The following is a 15,786-nucleotide window of genomic DNA, read 5'->3' as shown; positions in this document are numbered from 1 at the left end:
AGTGACGGTGCTAGTTTAGAAGCACTCACATGGTGGAGGTTGCAGGGGTGTTTGGGGCCCGAGAGAGTGTTAAGAGACACCCCTACCACAGCAGGATGCAGCGTTGTCAGCATCTAAGGGGTTGGCAACTGCAGGGGTAAAAGTGAGGAGAGGAGCAGGTGTAGGTGACAAGGACAAGGAAGCCAAAGAGGACGTGCTTACCCCCTCTCTCTGGGCAGTTAGTTAGTGTGGTCACCTTCCTGTAAATCAGATGACTTCTTGCTCCACATTGCGTTCCTTACTCTATGTTTTGAAATTAAACTATGACCCCCTCATCATTGGCTCTCATGTTCTTGATCTAATTCCCTTCTGCTTCATCCACCTCTTTCTCTCGGAGTCTCAGCCCTTGGTCATACTGGGGAGCTTCAAGTCACTAAGCTATATGTGCTAAGGGCATATGGTGCCTCTCCTCCTCTTCCAGTGTTGGCTTTAATTTTGTTGTTTGTCCTTCTTTTCTTTTTTGGTTTTTGAGACAGGGTTTCTCTGTGTAGCCTTTGCTGTCCTGGACTCCCTTTGTAGACCAGGCTGGGCTTGAACTCATAGCAATCTGCCTGTCCCTGCCTCTCTGAGTGCTGGGAAGATAGGCGTGCGCCATCATGCCCGGCTAGGAGTTTAGCTTTCATTACTTTTACAGAGAGGCCTTCTCTGACCACTCTGGGGTTCTAGACTGTAGAGTTCGCCACCTCCACAGTCTACAGTTGGTGTACTCACATAGAGCCAGTGGTCACAGGATGAAAGGAGAACATTTACCCCCCCCCTCCCTCTCCTCACATCTTTGCTCTACTTCTTAGTTTATTCATTTATTCAAAGTAATATTGCTTATAAGTAACTTGTGATTATAAAGTAGCACATCTAAGCTAACAAAGCAACATTTGGAAGAAAATCAAGACCACTGAAACTCTTCAGCCCAGAGAAAAGCAGAACTAACATGTTAGTTTGCTGACAGAAATCGTAACAGTTATGCACAGCTATTGTTTTTATATTACACGTATTATCTGTATTATCTATAGGCCCCGCTAGCAATCAGTCAAGACACAGACACTTGTTATATTTTAAAATAGCCTTAGTTAACTTGGGGCAGGACAGATATCAATCCTCTAAACTACTTCCCATAATGGGGCAGGCAGGGGATCCCTGCCTCAATCTCATGCCATCTGCTTCTAATAATTTCTATCAAATTACCTCCCATCCACAATCCCAAATACTTGCTAATGTTCTTCATCTGGGCCGGATTCTCCATCCACGCCGGCCACGTGCTTCTCCTCCATCTAACCCATGGCGGCCTTCCTCTCTTCCCTCAGGTCTCTCTCCTTTCTCCTCATGGCAGTCTTTCTTCTTCCCAGAATCCCTCTCTCTCCTAGCCCCACGTATCTCCTACCCTGCCCAGGTGGGATGGCTTCTCATTAAGTAAAAGGTGGGTCAGACAGCAAGCAGTTATTAGCATCAAAATACATCAGATTATCCCCCAACACACAGCAATGGGGTTCCATATGGTTGTTTAATATGTGTATGTATTATAGGCTTAAATCAGTTTAAATATTTATGTACTTAATCATTTGCCATTTTTTTTTTTGATGGTTTGTTTGATTTTTACCTACGTGTATGTGTGGAAGTCCTGGGTGGTGGGGGTGGGGTTGGGGTACAGTAGAGGGCATCAGATCCCCTGGAATCCCAGTTATAGGCTGCCTGACATTGGTGCTTGGAACCTGTAAGAGCAGCAAGTGTTCTTCACCTCCAAGCTGTTTCCCCAGCCTCCATCTGCCATTTCCTCCTCACAGTGCTGCTGAGCTGTAGGGAATGCAATTGTTATCTGCAGTCACTCTGTGGTACAGTGCCACACTGGGTCCTCTGGAGCATCTTACTTCTGTCGCCTAGCCCCTCCCCCCAGCTCCCCCAGCGCCCCACCCCCATCACCGGTTATTCCTTGCAGAAGCTTTTCTGTGCGTAGGAAAACTATGTAACGCACAAGGTCTGTACCAAAACCAGATGTGGATCACACCTAGGTTATGCTGTACCAGCCCTTTTCCTGCTGGCTTCTTTCTGCTTTGACGTATCTGTATCCATCTCCCCCTCGGTCCTGTTCAGTCCACTTCCACAGCATCTTATAATGTCAGACTGGACTGTTTTATTATTCATGGAGCTCACTGAAGAGTTTTGAAAGCTGGCTCTTCATGTTTTAAAAAGCAGTCGAGAGCGATATCTGTCTTTCCCCAACTTTCAACAAGTGGCTGCTTGCCCCTCAAAAAGCCTTTGATTGGTGAAGCCTGTGCATCTGTCCAGGAAGCTCCATTCTCTTGGCATCAGCGCCGTTCTGCCCTGACTTTGAGCTCCCCGGCACCATCCCACATTCATCTGGTATGAATAAGGAACGGTCACTCTTGTCTCTCACTGCCAGCATTGCAGAGTGGGCATCAGCTCGCCTCGGACTGCGTAACTGCGGAAGCTAACTGCTGCATGCACCTGCTATTCCTGAGACTTTGGAAGACCCACCAGGATGTGCCCCTGGGAATGCTTATCATTTTGGAGGGGGGCAAGGAGGTAGGGTCAGGGAGGGATGTAAGGTTGGCGAGTGAAAACTAGGTGAGAGATTCTTCACCAGGTTCTTAACTTGCCATGTGATACCCAGAGAAAAGGGCACTCCTTCCAGCAGCTCCTAGAGTGCTCATCTGCCTGTCTTAGGGGTGGGGAGTTTCAGACAGGACTGTGATGGTCAAGTAATAGCAGCATACTTCTGAAACAGACAAGCAAGTGTAGGTGTGTGTGTATGTGTTTGTACCACTTGAATATCTATCTATCTATCTATCTATCTATCTATCTATCTATCTATCTAGATACCTTTTTACATTCCCACATACATGTATATTTATGAATACTTAGTATTGTATAGACTGAAAACTACTACCAGCCAATAACAACAAAAATCCAGTGAAAACCCTTATATTTCCTCTGTTTAAAAAGACGAACATTTGGCCGGCCGTGGTGGTCCACACCTTTAATCCCAGCACTCAGGAGGCAGAGGCAGGAGGATCGCTGTGAGTTTGAGGCCAGCCTGGTCCAGGGCAGCCAGGGCTACACAGAGAAACCCTGTCTCGAAAAACAAAAACAAAAAACAACAGCAACAACAACAACAACAACAACAACAAAAAGATGAATATTTGAGCCAGTGAGCAAATTCTTCACTTCCTTGAAATGCTGATGTGCAGAGCCGACCTGTGTTTCCAGTTGTGTGTGTGTGTGTGTGTGTGTGTGTGTGTGTGTGTGTGTGTGTGTACCTTGAATTAATCAATAAACAGCCATGCTCTGGGGATCACTCTGAGATTCTTGTTATATTATTTTTTATTTTTTGAGTTTTTTTAATTCACTTTATGTCTTGGTCATAGCCCCCTCCCTCCTCTCCTCCCGGTCATGCCCTCCCTTCCTGCTTGCCCTGTCCCTCCTCCCCTCCTCCTTAGAGAAGGGGAGGTCCTCCCCAACCCAGGGCCCAGTCCATGTGTGGTCCTTGGTTGGAGCTTCAGTCTCCACAGGACCCCCCCCCCCCAAGCCATGGTTAGTTGGCTCTGTTGGTCCCTTTGTTATATTTTAATAGATCCTATTTCATGGGTTTTCTCAAAACAAACAAACAAACAAATAAAAAACCCAACCCAACCAAACAACAACAAAACCTGCCCAAAGCTTAAATTGTATTTAAGTTTTTATGTTGTACTTTTGGCACAATTAATAGTTTGTGTTCTAGGAATTTAGTCCCAGCACTCATGATAAAGAGGCATGGGGAATCTCTGTGAGTTCAAGGCCAGCCTAGACTACATAGTAAGTTCTGTGCCAGCCAGGGCTATAGAGAGAGACCATGTCTCAACCAACCAACCAACCAACAGACTGAATAAATAAATAAGTAAACAAATAAATAATAGTAAACAAAATACAAGTATTTTGCTTGGCTGACACAGTTTTTCAACCCTTTCACTGCTGGACTTTGACCATTCTTTATTTTGCTGGCTCTCACAGGTCCCTACAGTCACCCAAGCACCTAATTAAATAAGAGAAATCCTAAAACAAATAAAATAAATAAAAAACAAGAGAAACCATTAATTTAATAAGATAATGCCTTTAATCTGGACACCTGTCCTGCCATCTTTTTTTTCATGTTCCCTAAATAGTTTTTATTTATTGTTGCATGAGCATATACTTTCAAACGTTGAGCTGAGCCAGGCATGGGGCTGCACGTGTGTAGTCCCTCACACAGGAAGCTGATCCGGGATGAAGTAGACTGAGTCCAGCATGGGATACATAGTAATATCCCCACCACAAGCAAACAAACAACTCCAAACTCCCAGAAAACAAAAATGTAAAAAGTTGAACTGTTAAACTAAAGTCGCAGTTAGGTTTAAAACTATCAGCTGTTTCATCTTAAATTGACTCAACCTCCAGGAACATCACACGACCTGTGAATTAGAGTAGAAGCCTCAACTCAGTATTGGAGGTAATTGATCTCAAGGTGAAGCTCTGATCACGTAATTAGGACACTGGATACAGCAAACTGTTTATACGGTCCTCCTGATTTTACTACAGACATATTAGCATCTGTTCCATTTTTTTTAAAAAATGTGAACACAAAACCCTGAAATAAGAAATTTGGCAAAGTCACTGCCAAAGATCCATCAGTGGGGCCGAGTGTTGTGTAAGCACGCTGCAGCTGCATGCGAGCTGCCGCAGATGACAAGGACAGGGTTCTCAAAATAGGGACTCATTTTTGATGTGAATGATCCTGCATTTTCAGCACATCTGTGGTTTTGAGTTTGCACTTAGTTATGGATGTCACTTTGTCTTCCCCACCCCCCCTGGCTGTGGGTCTGGGGCGGGTGGCAAATACTGACACTCAGTGCCATTTCACATATAGCATCAACTCTGCTGTGAAACAGAAATTCAGACAATAATATTTTAACTAGGCTATACTTCCACTTTGGAGTTCATCGCTGTTGAGAAGATTTATCACAGAATACAACACAAACAATCCCGAAACCGAGGCCTCCAGGACACTGTTTCTTGGGTATGAGATTTATTAGAGCCGTTAAGTCCATAGACCGGCAGGCAGACATCGGCACGGAAGGGCCTGAGCAGAACGTTCCGATAGGCTGCAGAGGAAGGGGGAGGTTTTATTTTAGGCCCCGTGACCCAGCCACACCTTCAGCACACGGACCTTTTAGCAACCTTCTCATCCAAGCCTAACAGGTGGGTAGCCTGGTATCCCTGCTCACCAAGGAAGCACTCTCAGCCCCTCCCGTGGACAACTCATGGCTCTACACTTTCTTTCATTTCTCAACGGCCCCTGCCAGCCTCCCGCGGTGCCTGGGAGGTCCTGTGCATCCTGTAGGGCTGAGCACAGACCATGGCACATCTTAATGGATAAGGGTGAAGGATGGATGGTAGCAGGCGTGAGGCGGTCTCTCCCCAGCACCAGAGCTGTCGCAGGACTTGGTACAATCCTTGGAATCCTGGTATGACGGGTCACCTCCATCCGTTCCTTCCCTGTAAGCGAGCGGCTCGGTGTTCTTAGAACATTACTTCCACTGTGTGAAGAAGGGCTGGGGAAAGCAGAGTCAGTCATTATTGTCACCTTTCAGGTTTACTCACATGCGAAAGGGACATCTCTGCTCATGTGTCCCATTCAAGACAAGTCCAAGATGGACAGAAAATATAAAGTAAATGAATCCAGGTTTATTATATTGGAACTCTTAGTTATCACTTTTCCATTAAAGTAAACAAACAGAAAAACAAACCAATCGAGGGAAACGTTAGACGAGACAAGAAGATAGGACACTGGGCTTAAATGAGGACCATCTAGGGCAACAGGACCCTAGTCAAGGATGGAGTGTTATACAAGAAGTTTTGCATACGAACACTAGAGGGCGCTGTAGACTATACTTAAGAACCCTGCTTGGCGGTTACACTTGCCTGGCACACTGCCCATCTCAGAAGTTGTTTACAGTAACTTAAGTCCAAATCAAGTAGTTTTGCTTTCTCTAGCACACAAACAAATTCAAAACAATGTCTGGGTGTCCGCTTCTTCTTGCCTCTGGTGCTTCACTCTTTTTCATCTTCAGAAGTGCCTGAAGGTTAGGTAAAGGCAGGGCTGTGGTCGGTCTTCATTAATTGAAGTTGTTTGTTGTGTGCAGAGGTGTAAGACACCTTGAACTACCGGCGAGCATATTGATAGGGCCCTAAGGATGGGGGCACCTCATCCTTTTTTTCTCGCTCTAAATGATAAACATGGCCTCATTGTTGTGGGAGCTCATTCATCTTGAAGCTGTACACGGCACTGCGGTGTGGAGCCTCTGGGACTTGGGCAAATCTTACCACCTTCTTAGGAAGCAAATGCTGAAGTGTCTTCTGGCCAGACATTCTGCACTGCTGACTCTTATCATTTTCTTAGGTGCTCAGCAGGTGCCACATCTGGATTATCTTCAGCTCCAGTCAAGACCTGATTTTTAAAAAGAGAGACCCAAATTAGTCCGGATCTGAAATTAAACCAGGCTATCCTGACAGTACCAGAACATCCGAGGCAAATTTCAATAACAGATTTTTAAACCCATCTGCCCTCATCTAATTGGGGCCAGACTTCCGTGGTCTGGTGTTTGGTTGACTATGGCTGCTATGCAGCCTCTAATCCCTGAGGAGTGCGCTGAAGCTCTTGCCTGGGTCCACTTCTGAAATAAACGTTTCGTTGAGAGTGTGGCCTTTACATGAAAAAAAGAAATTGTTAACAAACACTCATTTGTTTTGAAAGGTTGGTCAACAGAGTTTTATAACTCCTATCTTAAGTACTGCAATTTCTCTTATATATAGAACCTGGACTTAAAATTATAATATATTGGGCTGGAGAGAAGGCTCAGAGGTTAAGAGCATTGGCTGCTCTTCCAAAGGTCCGAGTTCAATTCCCAGCAATCACATGGTGGCTCACAACCATCTATAAAGAGATCTGGTTCCCTCTTCTAGCGTGCAAGTGTACATGTAGGCAGATCACTGTATATATAAATAAATAAATCTTTTTAAATTATATTATGAGCCGGACGTGGTGGCGCACGCCTTTCATCCCAGCACTCGGGAGGCAGAGGCAGGCTGATTGCTGTGAGTTCGAGGCCAGCCTGGTCTACACAGCGAGTCCAGGACAGCCAAGGCTACACAGAGAAACCCTGTCTCCAAAACCAAAATAAATAAATAAATAAATAAAATTAAAAATTATATTATGTATGGAAGGAAGTGGGTATTTTTATGTGTGTGTGTAGGTCACAAAACTATAGGGATCATGTAAAGTGAGGAGATATTAAGGGTGGCAGGAAATAGCATGATAGAAAAAAGTAAGAAAGCAGAAGAGGGCAGAGAACCTGCTGGAGGGGGAGGGGCATGCAGGAGCGCAGTGGTGGAGGGTGGAGGAGGGGGAGGGGCATGCAGGAGCGCAGTGGTGGAGGGTGGAGGAGGGGGAGGGGCATGCAGGAGCGCAGTGGTGGAGGGTGGAGGAGGGGGAGGGGCATGCAGGAGCGCAGTGGTGGAGGGTGAGTGAGGGTGAGGGGCATGCGGAGTGCAGTGGTGGAGGGAAGGGGAGGGGCATGCAGGAGCGCAGTGGTGGAGGGTGGAGGAGGGGGAGGGGCATGCAGGAGCGCAGTGGTGGAGGGTGGAGGAGGGGGAGGGGCATGCAGGGGTGCAGGGTGGAGGGTTGAGGAGGGGGAGGGGCATGCATGAGCGCAGTGGTGGAGGGTGGAGGAGGGTGAGGGGCATGCAGGGGTGCAGTGGTGGAGGGTGGAGGAGGGGGAGGGGCATGTAGGGCGCAGTGGTGGAGGGTGGAGGAGGGGGAGGGGCATGTAGGGGTGCAGGGTGGAGGGTTGAGGAGGGGGAGGGGCATGCATGAGCGCAGTGGTGGAGGGTGGAGAAGGGGAGGGGCATGCAGGGGCAGAGTGGTGGAGGGTGAGTGAGGGTGAGGGGCATGCGGAGTGCAGTGGTGGAGGGTTGAGGAGGGGGAGGGGCATGTAAGGGTGCAGGGTGGAGGGTTGAGGAGGGGGAGGGGCATGCAGGGGCAGAGTGGTGGAGGGGGAGTGAGAACAGTGTGTGATGACACATGCACAAAGATGCCATAAAAACATTATTTTGTGTGTTGATTTAGAATATTAATTAAAGGCCTCCTGTCTTATGCAGACACAAGGAAGAGGTTGTTTACATTGCTAAATTTGTGAAAACTTCAGTCACCCCTTGGAGGTCTTTGCCTGTGCATCTGTGTGTGAGTGTGTGTTTGTCTTGTGTTTCCTGGTGTGTTCCCTTGCTTGACCCTCAAGCTCGCAGCCTTTGGTAGTTACCTGCAGGATGACACTTCTTGAATAAACATTCAAGTTTCTCCACACTTAGACATAGTTTCCCACCTGGGAAACTTGGGAACTTGGAGTTACAGAGAGCACGAAGGCCAGGGAGCCCTCAGCTCTCAGCGGTGCCTCCGGGACTCATAATGTCAGAACTGAGCCTTGAGGGAAACAAGGAAGGGCAGAGTAGCGGGAGGATGTGGCTGACCCAGCAGGGTGGTCAGGATGGGTCAGCATGGCTGAAAACTCTCGAGCATGAACTCTGGTGCCCCATATTTGACCACGTCCCCTGGATGGGGAGGCCTGGTGGCACTCAGAGGAAGGACAGCAGGCTACCAAGAAGAGACTTGATACCCTATGAGCATATACAGGGGGAGGAGGTCCCCCTCAGTCACAGTCATAGGGGAGGGGAGTAGGGGGAAAATGGGAGGGAGGGAAGAATGGGAGGATACAAGGGAGGGGATAACAATTGAGATGTAATAAGAATGAATGAATAATAAACAAACAAACAAACAAACAAAAAACCCAAAACTCTCTTAGCACACACAGAGAACTGAGAAGGATCCCAAAGCTCGAGCGAACCCACCAGGTCCTCAATCTTGTCCCGTGGACTTCGTTTGTGCCAGGTGCTGCAGTGGGTGAAGTGAGTGCGAACTTTTTTTTCTTTCTTTCTTTGAAGGACTAGTGGATGGAAGAAAGGAGTAGAACGAGTCTAAAGCCACAAATGCCGAGGGGCTGGCCATGGCAGGCCCAGCATTCAGCCTTGGCCAGGTCAAATGCTGAGGGGCTGGCCATGGCAGGCCCAGCATTCAGCCTATGGCCAGGTCAAATGGAATTTGTGGCCTCAAAGAAGCAGGACTTGCATGAGAGCTGAGGCAGGACTGGCTGGGCAGGAGGGCCAAATCTTGCCAGAGTCCTTTCTCTCTCTAGGTCCTTTGCGTCTGCCCCTTGGCTTTGTGTCTGATAGTAGGAGCCCTGTCAGAACAACAGCTCACAATTAAAAGCAAAGAAATAAAACTAACAAAGTCTCCTTGTAGCCTGCCCCCCCCTTTAAAATTCTACATATGATTATATGTGTGTGGTGCGTGTGTGTGTGCGTGTGTGTGTGTGTGTGTGTGTGTGTGTGTGTGTGCATGTGTGTGTGTGTAGGCGCCCCATCACCTGTGTAGAAGTCAGGACAGTTTTGCGGAGTTCTCTCCTTCTGCGTTTTATTATGTGAGCTCCGGGTTTCCGACTCCGGCTGCCAGGCTTATGTAAGCTGCGAGCACCTTTACCCCGAGCCATCTCGGCAGCTGTGCCATTCCTCCACTTCCGTGGGACAAAAGTTCCGTATCCGATTGCTACTTCCTCTGCACACCAGCGAGTTGATAGAGCAGTAGGAAAACAGCTCTCCTCAAAGCCTACCAAACGCCATTCCTTCTTGATAATGGCCCCAAAGGCAGAGGCGTGGAGATTGGCATAATTTAGCAATGAGAGAGCAGGAGCGGATGTGCAAAGAGATGCCCTCAGTTTCCTGCACCCTAACGTGAATGAGAACGGTCAGAGCTCCCAGCCCTGGACGAGCAGAGTAGAGACAGGATGAGCGGAAGATGCTTGCCCGGCCTGGGTGAAGTCTAGGTTGTGCCAGGACTGACAGAGGAGGAAATGAAAGGGTCGGAGGAGGGGCAGGGAGGGGATGCTGGAGCACAGCAGACCGGAACAGATGTCATATGAGTCCCAGGACCTAAAAAAGGGAAGGGCGACCGAACCAACGTTGTTCTGGCTCGTCTTACACAGGACCGGGTTGGGGGACCACCCAGGAGTTGTCCTAGTCCACTTAGAGTTTTGAAGGGAAAGGTGCCAACTAGGTTTCATATATCTTCTTTTTGCAGACCTAGAAGTTTCTGAGGAGCGAGCACTGCGAAACACACCGACTTTGTGCAGCTTAGGTTCTGCTCAGCCGTGACTTGCTGTGGCTGGGATTTTGAATGGCTGTGGGGCTGGGGTAATACAGTCGTTTACCAGTCACAGGCAAGGGGGGGCCTCGTCTGAATGTAGCTCTTCGCCAGCTCTTTAGGCGGCAGGCTGGTGGGCGAGAAAGCAAGCATTGACTAGATCCTGTGGAGTCAGGACGCAGCAAGCAGGTTTCTAGGTCCCGAGTTGTTGACCTAATTCTGGATTATGTTGTCAGCCCAGCTGACCTAATTCTGCATTGTTTTCATTGAATGAGTTGATTGTTTTCAAAACCCTTTTCTGGTAAGTGAGTTAACTTCACTAGTTTCATTTTTTCCATGTCCCGACTTCCAGTCCTTTACCGCATTGTACACACACTTGGAAATTCACCTTGTAAGCCCAGTTTCATTCTTTTAACCCAACAGGGGAGGGTTGTCTGCTTACTAGTTGAGTGGTAGCATCGCTGTTGGTTAGAGAAGCGTCCTCTCCGGGGACCAGGTTACTTCTTGTTGTCAAGGAGCTGTGCTGTTGCTGTCACAGCTCAGTGTTTCGTGTCTCTTACAATCTATACTTTAATTGACTTCCTTGAGTAATTAAATATGTGTCACCAGACCAAAAGCAAAGATTGCCTTGTCTGTTTATCCCTCATTGTTAAGGAACTGAGATTGTGATTTTGGTTCAGTGCGTGTGTAAATGTGTATGTCTGTGTAACTCACAAAATGTAAATATTCATATTTAGATTTAAAATTTTTTTATTATTTTTAAAAAATTTTATTTATTTATTATGTATGCAGTGCTCTACCTGCAGGGCAGAAGAGCAGCCGGTGCTCTTAACCTCTGAACCATCTCTCCAGCCCCCCTCCTTTTTTTTTTTTTTTTTGAGACAGGGATTCATTGTGTAGCCCTGGCTGTTCTAGAACTCACTATGTAGATCAGGCTACCCTTGAACTCACAGAGATCCATCTGCCGCTGGCTCGGGAGTGTTGGGACTAAAGGCGTGCGCCTGCACGCTCAGCTCACTTAGAAATTATTTAAGGACTGGTTAGCCCTTGCTCTCAATGATGTTTCATTCTCAAAAGGACATACAAGGAATATTCTGTAAGAAATATAATTTTAAGAAATACTCAAACATAACATTTTTTACTTCCTTTTCCTTTTAGAAAAGAGAAAAAATACGTTAGTGGAGAAAGCATAAAGCAATTATGATTTGGTCTCTGCTCTTATGTGAGTCAGTTTCTCTGAGCACACACACTTCATCTTGGCCACATCCTCCACTGATCCCGTTTAAACTCAGGTTAAAACAAAGGCTCTTCTCCCTGTGTGTCGAAAACAATCACTTAGCCTGCTCTGAACTTTTAAATGACTGCTTAGCCAGTTTCTTTTTTTTTTTCCCCACTCCAAGCACAATTTGGTATAATTCTGTTCAAAAGCAAGAAAATTATGCCGCGCTCAAGGATTGTTGCCAGGCACTTGGACCTGTTAAAACTGCTGCACAGTTCCTTGAGATAGAGGAAAATGGGCTTGTTTACAGTTTGGCTCAACCAGGGAAGAATAAGATCTAGCTTCTGCCTTCCCATGCCTGTGGCCACCTTAACAACTCATGGAAGGCCACGCACCGAAGGACAGAAGTGTGCTATGTAACTGAGCACCAGGCTGCTTGGCCCTTTCCTTGGGAGACGTAGCACCTGGGGTTTTAAGACAGCTTTTATTATATTTGTTTGTTCATTTATTTAAATTTAAGTACTGGCAGAGGAAAATGGGTTCTCAAAGAGCCCTATTTGGTAATTTTTTTTTTTTTAAAGATGAGGTTCTCATATCTTCTTAAGATGGCTTTGAACTTGCTATGAAGCCAAGGATGGCCTTTAACTCCTAATCCTACGGCCCCTATCTCCTAAATGTTGAGATTACAGGCCTGAGCTACCAGGCTCAGCTTTTCTGGCTTATTTTATTTGTTGACATTATTTGTGTATTTGTGTGTGCACACTTCTGTGCATCATGGCACATGTGTGGAGGTTAGAAGGAACTCGGAGGAGTTGGCTTTTCTCGTGGGATATGGCTCCTAGGGATTGCATTTAGGTCAGCAGTATTTTGGCAGCAAGTGCCTTGGCCTGCTGAACCATCTCACCAGCCCTGATTTCTCTTGTTTTAAAGACAAGATCTCCCATAGTTCAATTCCCAGCAGCCATAGATGGTGATTCACAACCATCTATATTTTGATCTGGTGCCCTCTTCTGGCCTGCGGGCAGAATACTGCATAAATAATAAATAAATAACTAAAAAAAAAAAAAAACAAAACAAACAACAAACAAAACTAAAGACAAGATCTCCCCATGTATCCCTCACTGGCCCTGAGTTTGTGGCATCCTGATCCTATTGCCTCTGGGTGCTGGCCTAAAAGTGCAAGCCTTTGGATCTTTTTCCTGGAGGTCAGTTCTAGATCTGTCATCCTGTATTACTGTTCAACACACACTGGTTTTGCAAATGGGTGTTAGCCTGACAGGGAGAGGGAAGGGCGTGGCTGTGGAGTCTGTGCTTTGAGGTCAGAGCAGCTCTTCAGAGTCTTTTCAAATGGCAGTCAATGGCTTAGGGGATGTTATTGGTGGTGGGGAGAAATTAGGTTACCACCATGGCATATTTCTCTTTTTTTATTTTTTTATTTTTTTATTTTTAGAAATGGAGAGAAATCGGGCAGAGGAAGCCAGGGCTGAGCCACTCATCTTTGACCTCAGCATTTCGGTGGGTCTCTGTCTTCATTTGGTTTCTTTCCTCTCTGCAACTTCCTTCCTGTTTTTTTGTTTCATACAAATGTATGTATTTTGTTAATGTGCTAATACTTGGATGCCCTCTGCGCTTTGGAAAGGCATTTTGTTTGGGTCCAGTCCATTGAGTGCATTTAACTCCACTGGAGCAGAATGAGGCACGCGCGCGCGTGGATTAAATTAGCTCCCATTTCTTCTGGGCCTTCCAGCTGTAGAGTTTATCTTCCTCTGGCTACACAGGAAGCCGAGGGCCTGGGAAGCTGGGGCTCCCCAAACCACAAGAAGCTCTACCAGAGAGTGGAGTCTTGCACACCAAACATCCTTCTGCCTCCTCATATGTCATTAGCCATTGATGTAGGGTTTGGCAAAAGCTCCTTGGTGGAGTGGTGTGGCTTATTCGGGAAATTTAGCACAGCTGAGAGGGAGTGTAACTATGTCAGTATAAAGATTTTTGTTAACTAGATAAACAAGAGCTGGGAAAGATAATGCGTGGCTGTAATCCCAGCACTTGGAAGGTAGAAACAGTAGAATCAGGAGTTTAAGAGTAGCCTGGGCTACAGAGGATGTTTGAAGCTAGCCTGGGCTAAATGAAGCCCAACTTCAAAAAAACCTCAAAACAAAAACAAAAACAACAAATGAAGACATAAAATAGAGAAATAATAGACTGATAAAGGCCTTGCTTACATAGATGATTTATGGAAAAAAAACTTAGCATAGGGATTAGGACTAGAACTATTAGCATCATCAGCTAAGTCTACTTTAGATACTGGCTGAGCCACTGATTAGCCAGGTAACCTTGTTCTACCTAAGGGTTATAGTTTGGTTTTTCAGTCTGTATAATCTCAGCACTTGGGAGGTAGAAGGAGGTGGATCTCTGAGTTTGAGGTCAGGGTGGTCTACAGGGCGAGTTCAAGGACAGCCAGGGCTACACAAAGAAGTGCAATCTCAAAACAGAACCAAAAACCAAACACACACACACACACACACACACACACACACACAAAAGCAGAATGTAGACTCTGTTTTCCCATTTATAGCATCACTGTTATTTGACTGCCAACGTGTGTGTGTGTGTGTGTGTGTTGCAACAGCATCTCCTGTAGTCCAGGCTGACCTCAAGTTGGCTATATAGCTGAGGCTGGCCTTGAAGTCCTTCTGCCTCCCACGTGCTGGGATGACAGATGTGTGCTGCCAAGCCCAGTTCTGTGAACTGTTTCTTGTATTTATGTGTCTTATATAGTCACTGCAGCTGGCAGTTTGACTGCATTTGAAGCAGAAGTTTCTTTGCAGCAGGCTTGGTTCTCTTGAGAGGGGCATCGTCTAAACATGTGCTATCTGCTGTGGCTCGTTGCTCGCCTTTTAGCAAGTCTATGTTTATCTTAGTCTGGAATTTATGCCAGGCTCTTGTTTGACTGTGGCCCGTCAAAGGTGGGACGGTAGGGGTGACGGCCCTGAGGAGACACAATAAGGGATGCATTGAGTTTATAACGTTGAAGCAATAGTGAACCCAGATGAGGTCAACCTGCTTCTCAATCTCAGCATGCCTGCCTTATTCTAAACAGACATCTCCTGGGAAACACTCTTTTCTGAAGAAGACTTTTATCTGCTTTAACACTAAACAAGTGCCGTGGTTGCCGTTGAGTTTTAACGGTGTTTGTTCAGCCTACAATATACATTTGTCTGGCTCATTCTTGAACAAGTGTTATTTCTCTGTGGAAATTAATTAATTCCGAGGACTCATTTAAGTTTTTCTTTCTTTTTAATACAAGTTAATCTAATTTTGTGGTCTGGAGATTAAACCTAGGGCCTCGTGCATACTCAGCAAGCTCTACCATGGAGCTGTAGCCCCAGTTTCAAGGTTATTCTTAAACATACGACAAGCTGCTGCTAGGCTCAGCAGCAGCTCTCCATAGTTAGAGGGCTAGCCTCACAGTCCTCCTGCTGCTGCGCTCAGCGGCAGCTCTCCATAGTTAGAGGGCTAGCCTCACGGTCCTCCTGCTGCTGCGCTCAGCAGCAGCTCTCCATAGTTAGAGGGCTAGCCTCACGGTCTTCCTGCTGCTAGGCTCAGCAGCAGCTCTCCATAGTTAGAGGGCTAGCCTCACGGTCTTCCTGCTGCTGCGCTCAGCAGCAGCTCTCCATAGTTAGAGGGCTAGCCTCACGGTCCTCCTTCCAAGGTGTCCCGGGTGCTGCGGTACAGCTTGGTGCTGCGGTACAGCTTGGTGCTGCGGTACAGCTTGGTGCTGCGGTACAGCTTGGTGCTGTGGTACTGCAGGTTGCTAGTTACTCCCACTCTTGCTTCCTCCTGAAGGCCCTAACTTGCTGTTCTCCTTGTCTATTGCTTCTAGGCTTTTCCAGGAACTTCTTACCATCCTCTGGCCAGATACAGTGTCTGCTACTTTTGCTCAGACCGCGTTTAAATGAAAACCAGGAAATTCTTACTTGTTTAAGTTGGTTCAAGATCTTTTTCTGTCATACATATAAAATATATATGTGTGTATGTATATACATATATAGTATGTATAAAAATTAGTATGTGCAGCTTGACATATATATGCTGTCTCTATTATATATATATTACATACACTTAAAGCATATATAGATGTATATATTATATATACTCGCTTTTTTCCCTTAAAGATAGTGAAAATTTTTCAGCTCACATGTTTGAAGGGATTAGGGAATCTGAGAGTACCCTGAACATATGGTTCTGGCTC

At 46.4% G+C, this 15,786-nt stretch overlaps 1 protein-coding gene and 1 long non-coding RNA gene across 2 annotated transcripts in view; one reads left to right on the top strand and one right to left on the bottom strand.

Moving 5' to 3' along the window:
- Positions 1–15,786, top strand: part of RNF144B (ring finger protein 144B) — a 146,001-nt gene that overhangs the window by 30,646 nt on the left and 99,569 nt on the right. The window lies entirely within an intron of this gene.
- LOC311604629 lies at positions 5,732–9,993 on the bottom strand. Its single transcript, XR_014781593.1, has 2 exons — positions 9,543–9,993; positions 5,732–6,514 (listed from the first exon to the last, which is right to left on the bottom strand). It is a non-coding gene; the product is annotated as an uncharacterized lncRNA (long non-coding RNA).

This window comes from Acomys minous (assembly GCF_964271855.1).
Source record: "Acomys minous genome assembly, chromosome: 9".
NCBI lineage: Eukaryota > Metazoa > Chordata > Mammalia > Rodentia > Muridae > Acomys > Acomys minous.
Note: the sequence above shows the minus strand (reverse complement) of the source record. Positions and strands in the feature narration are given on the sequence as shown.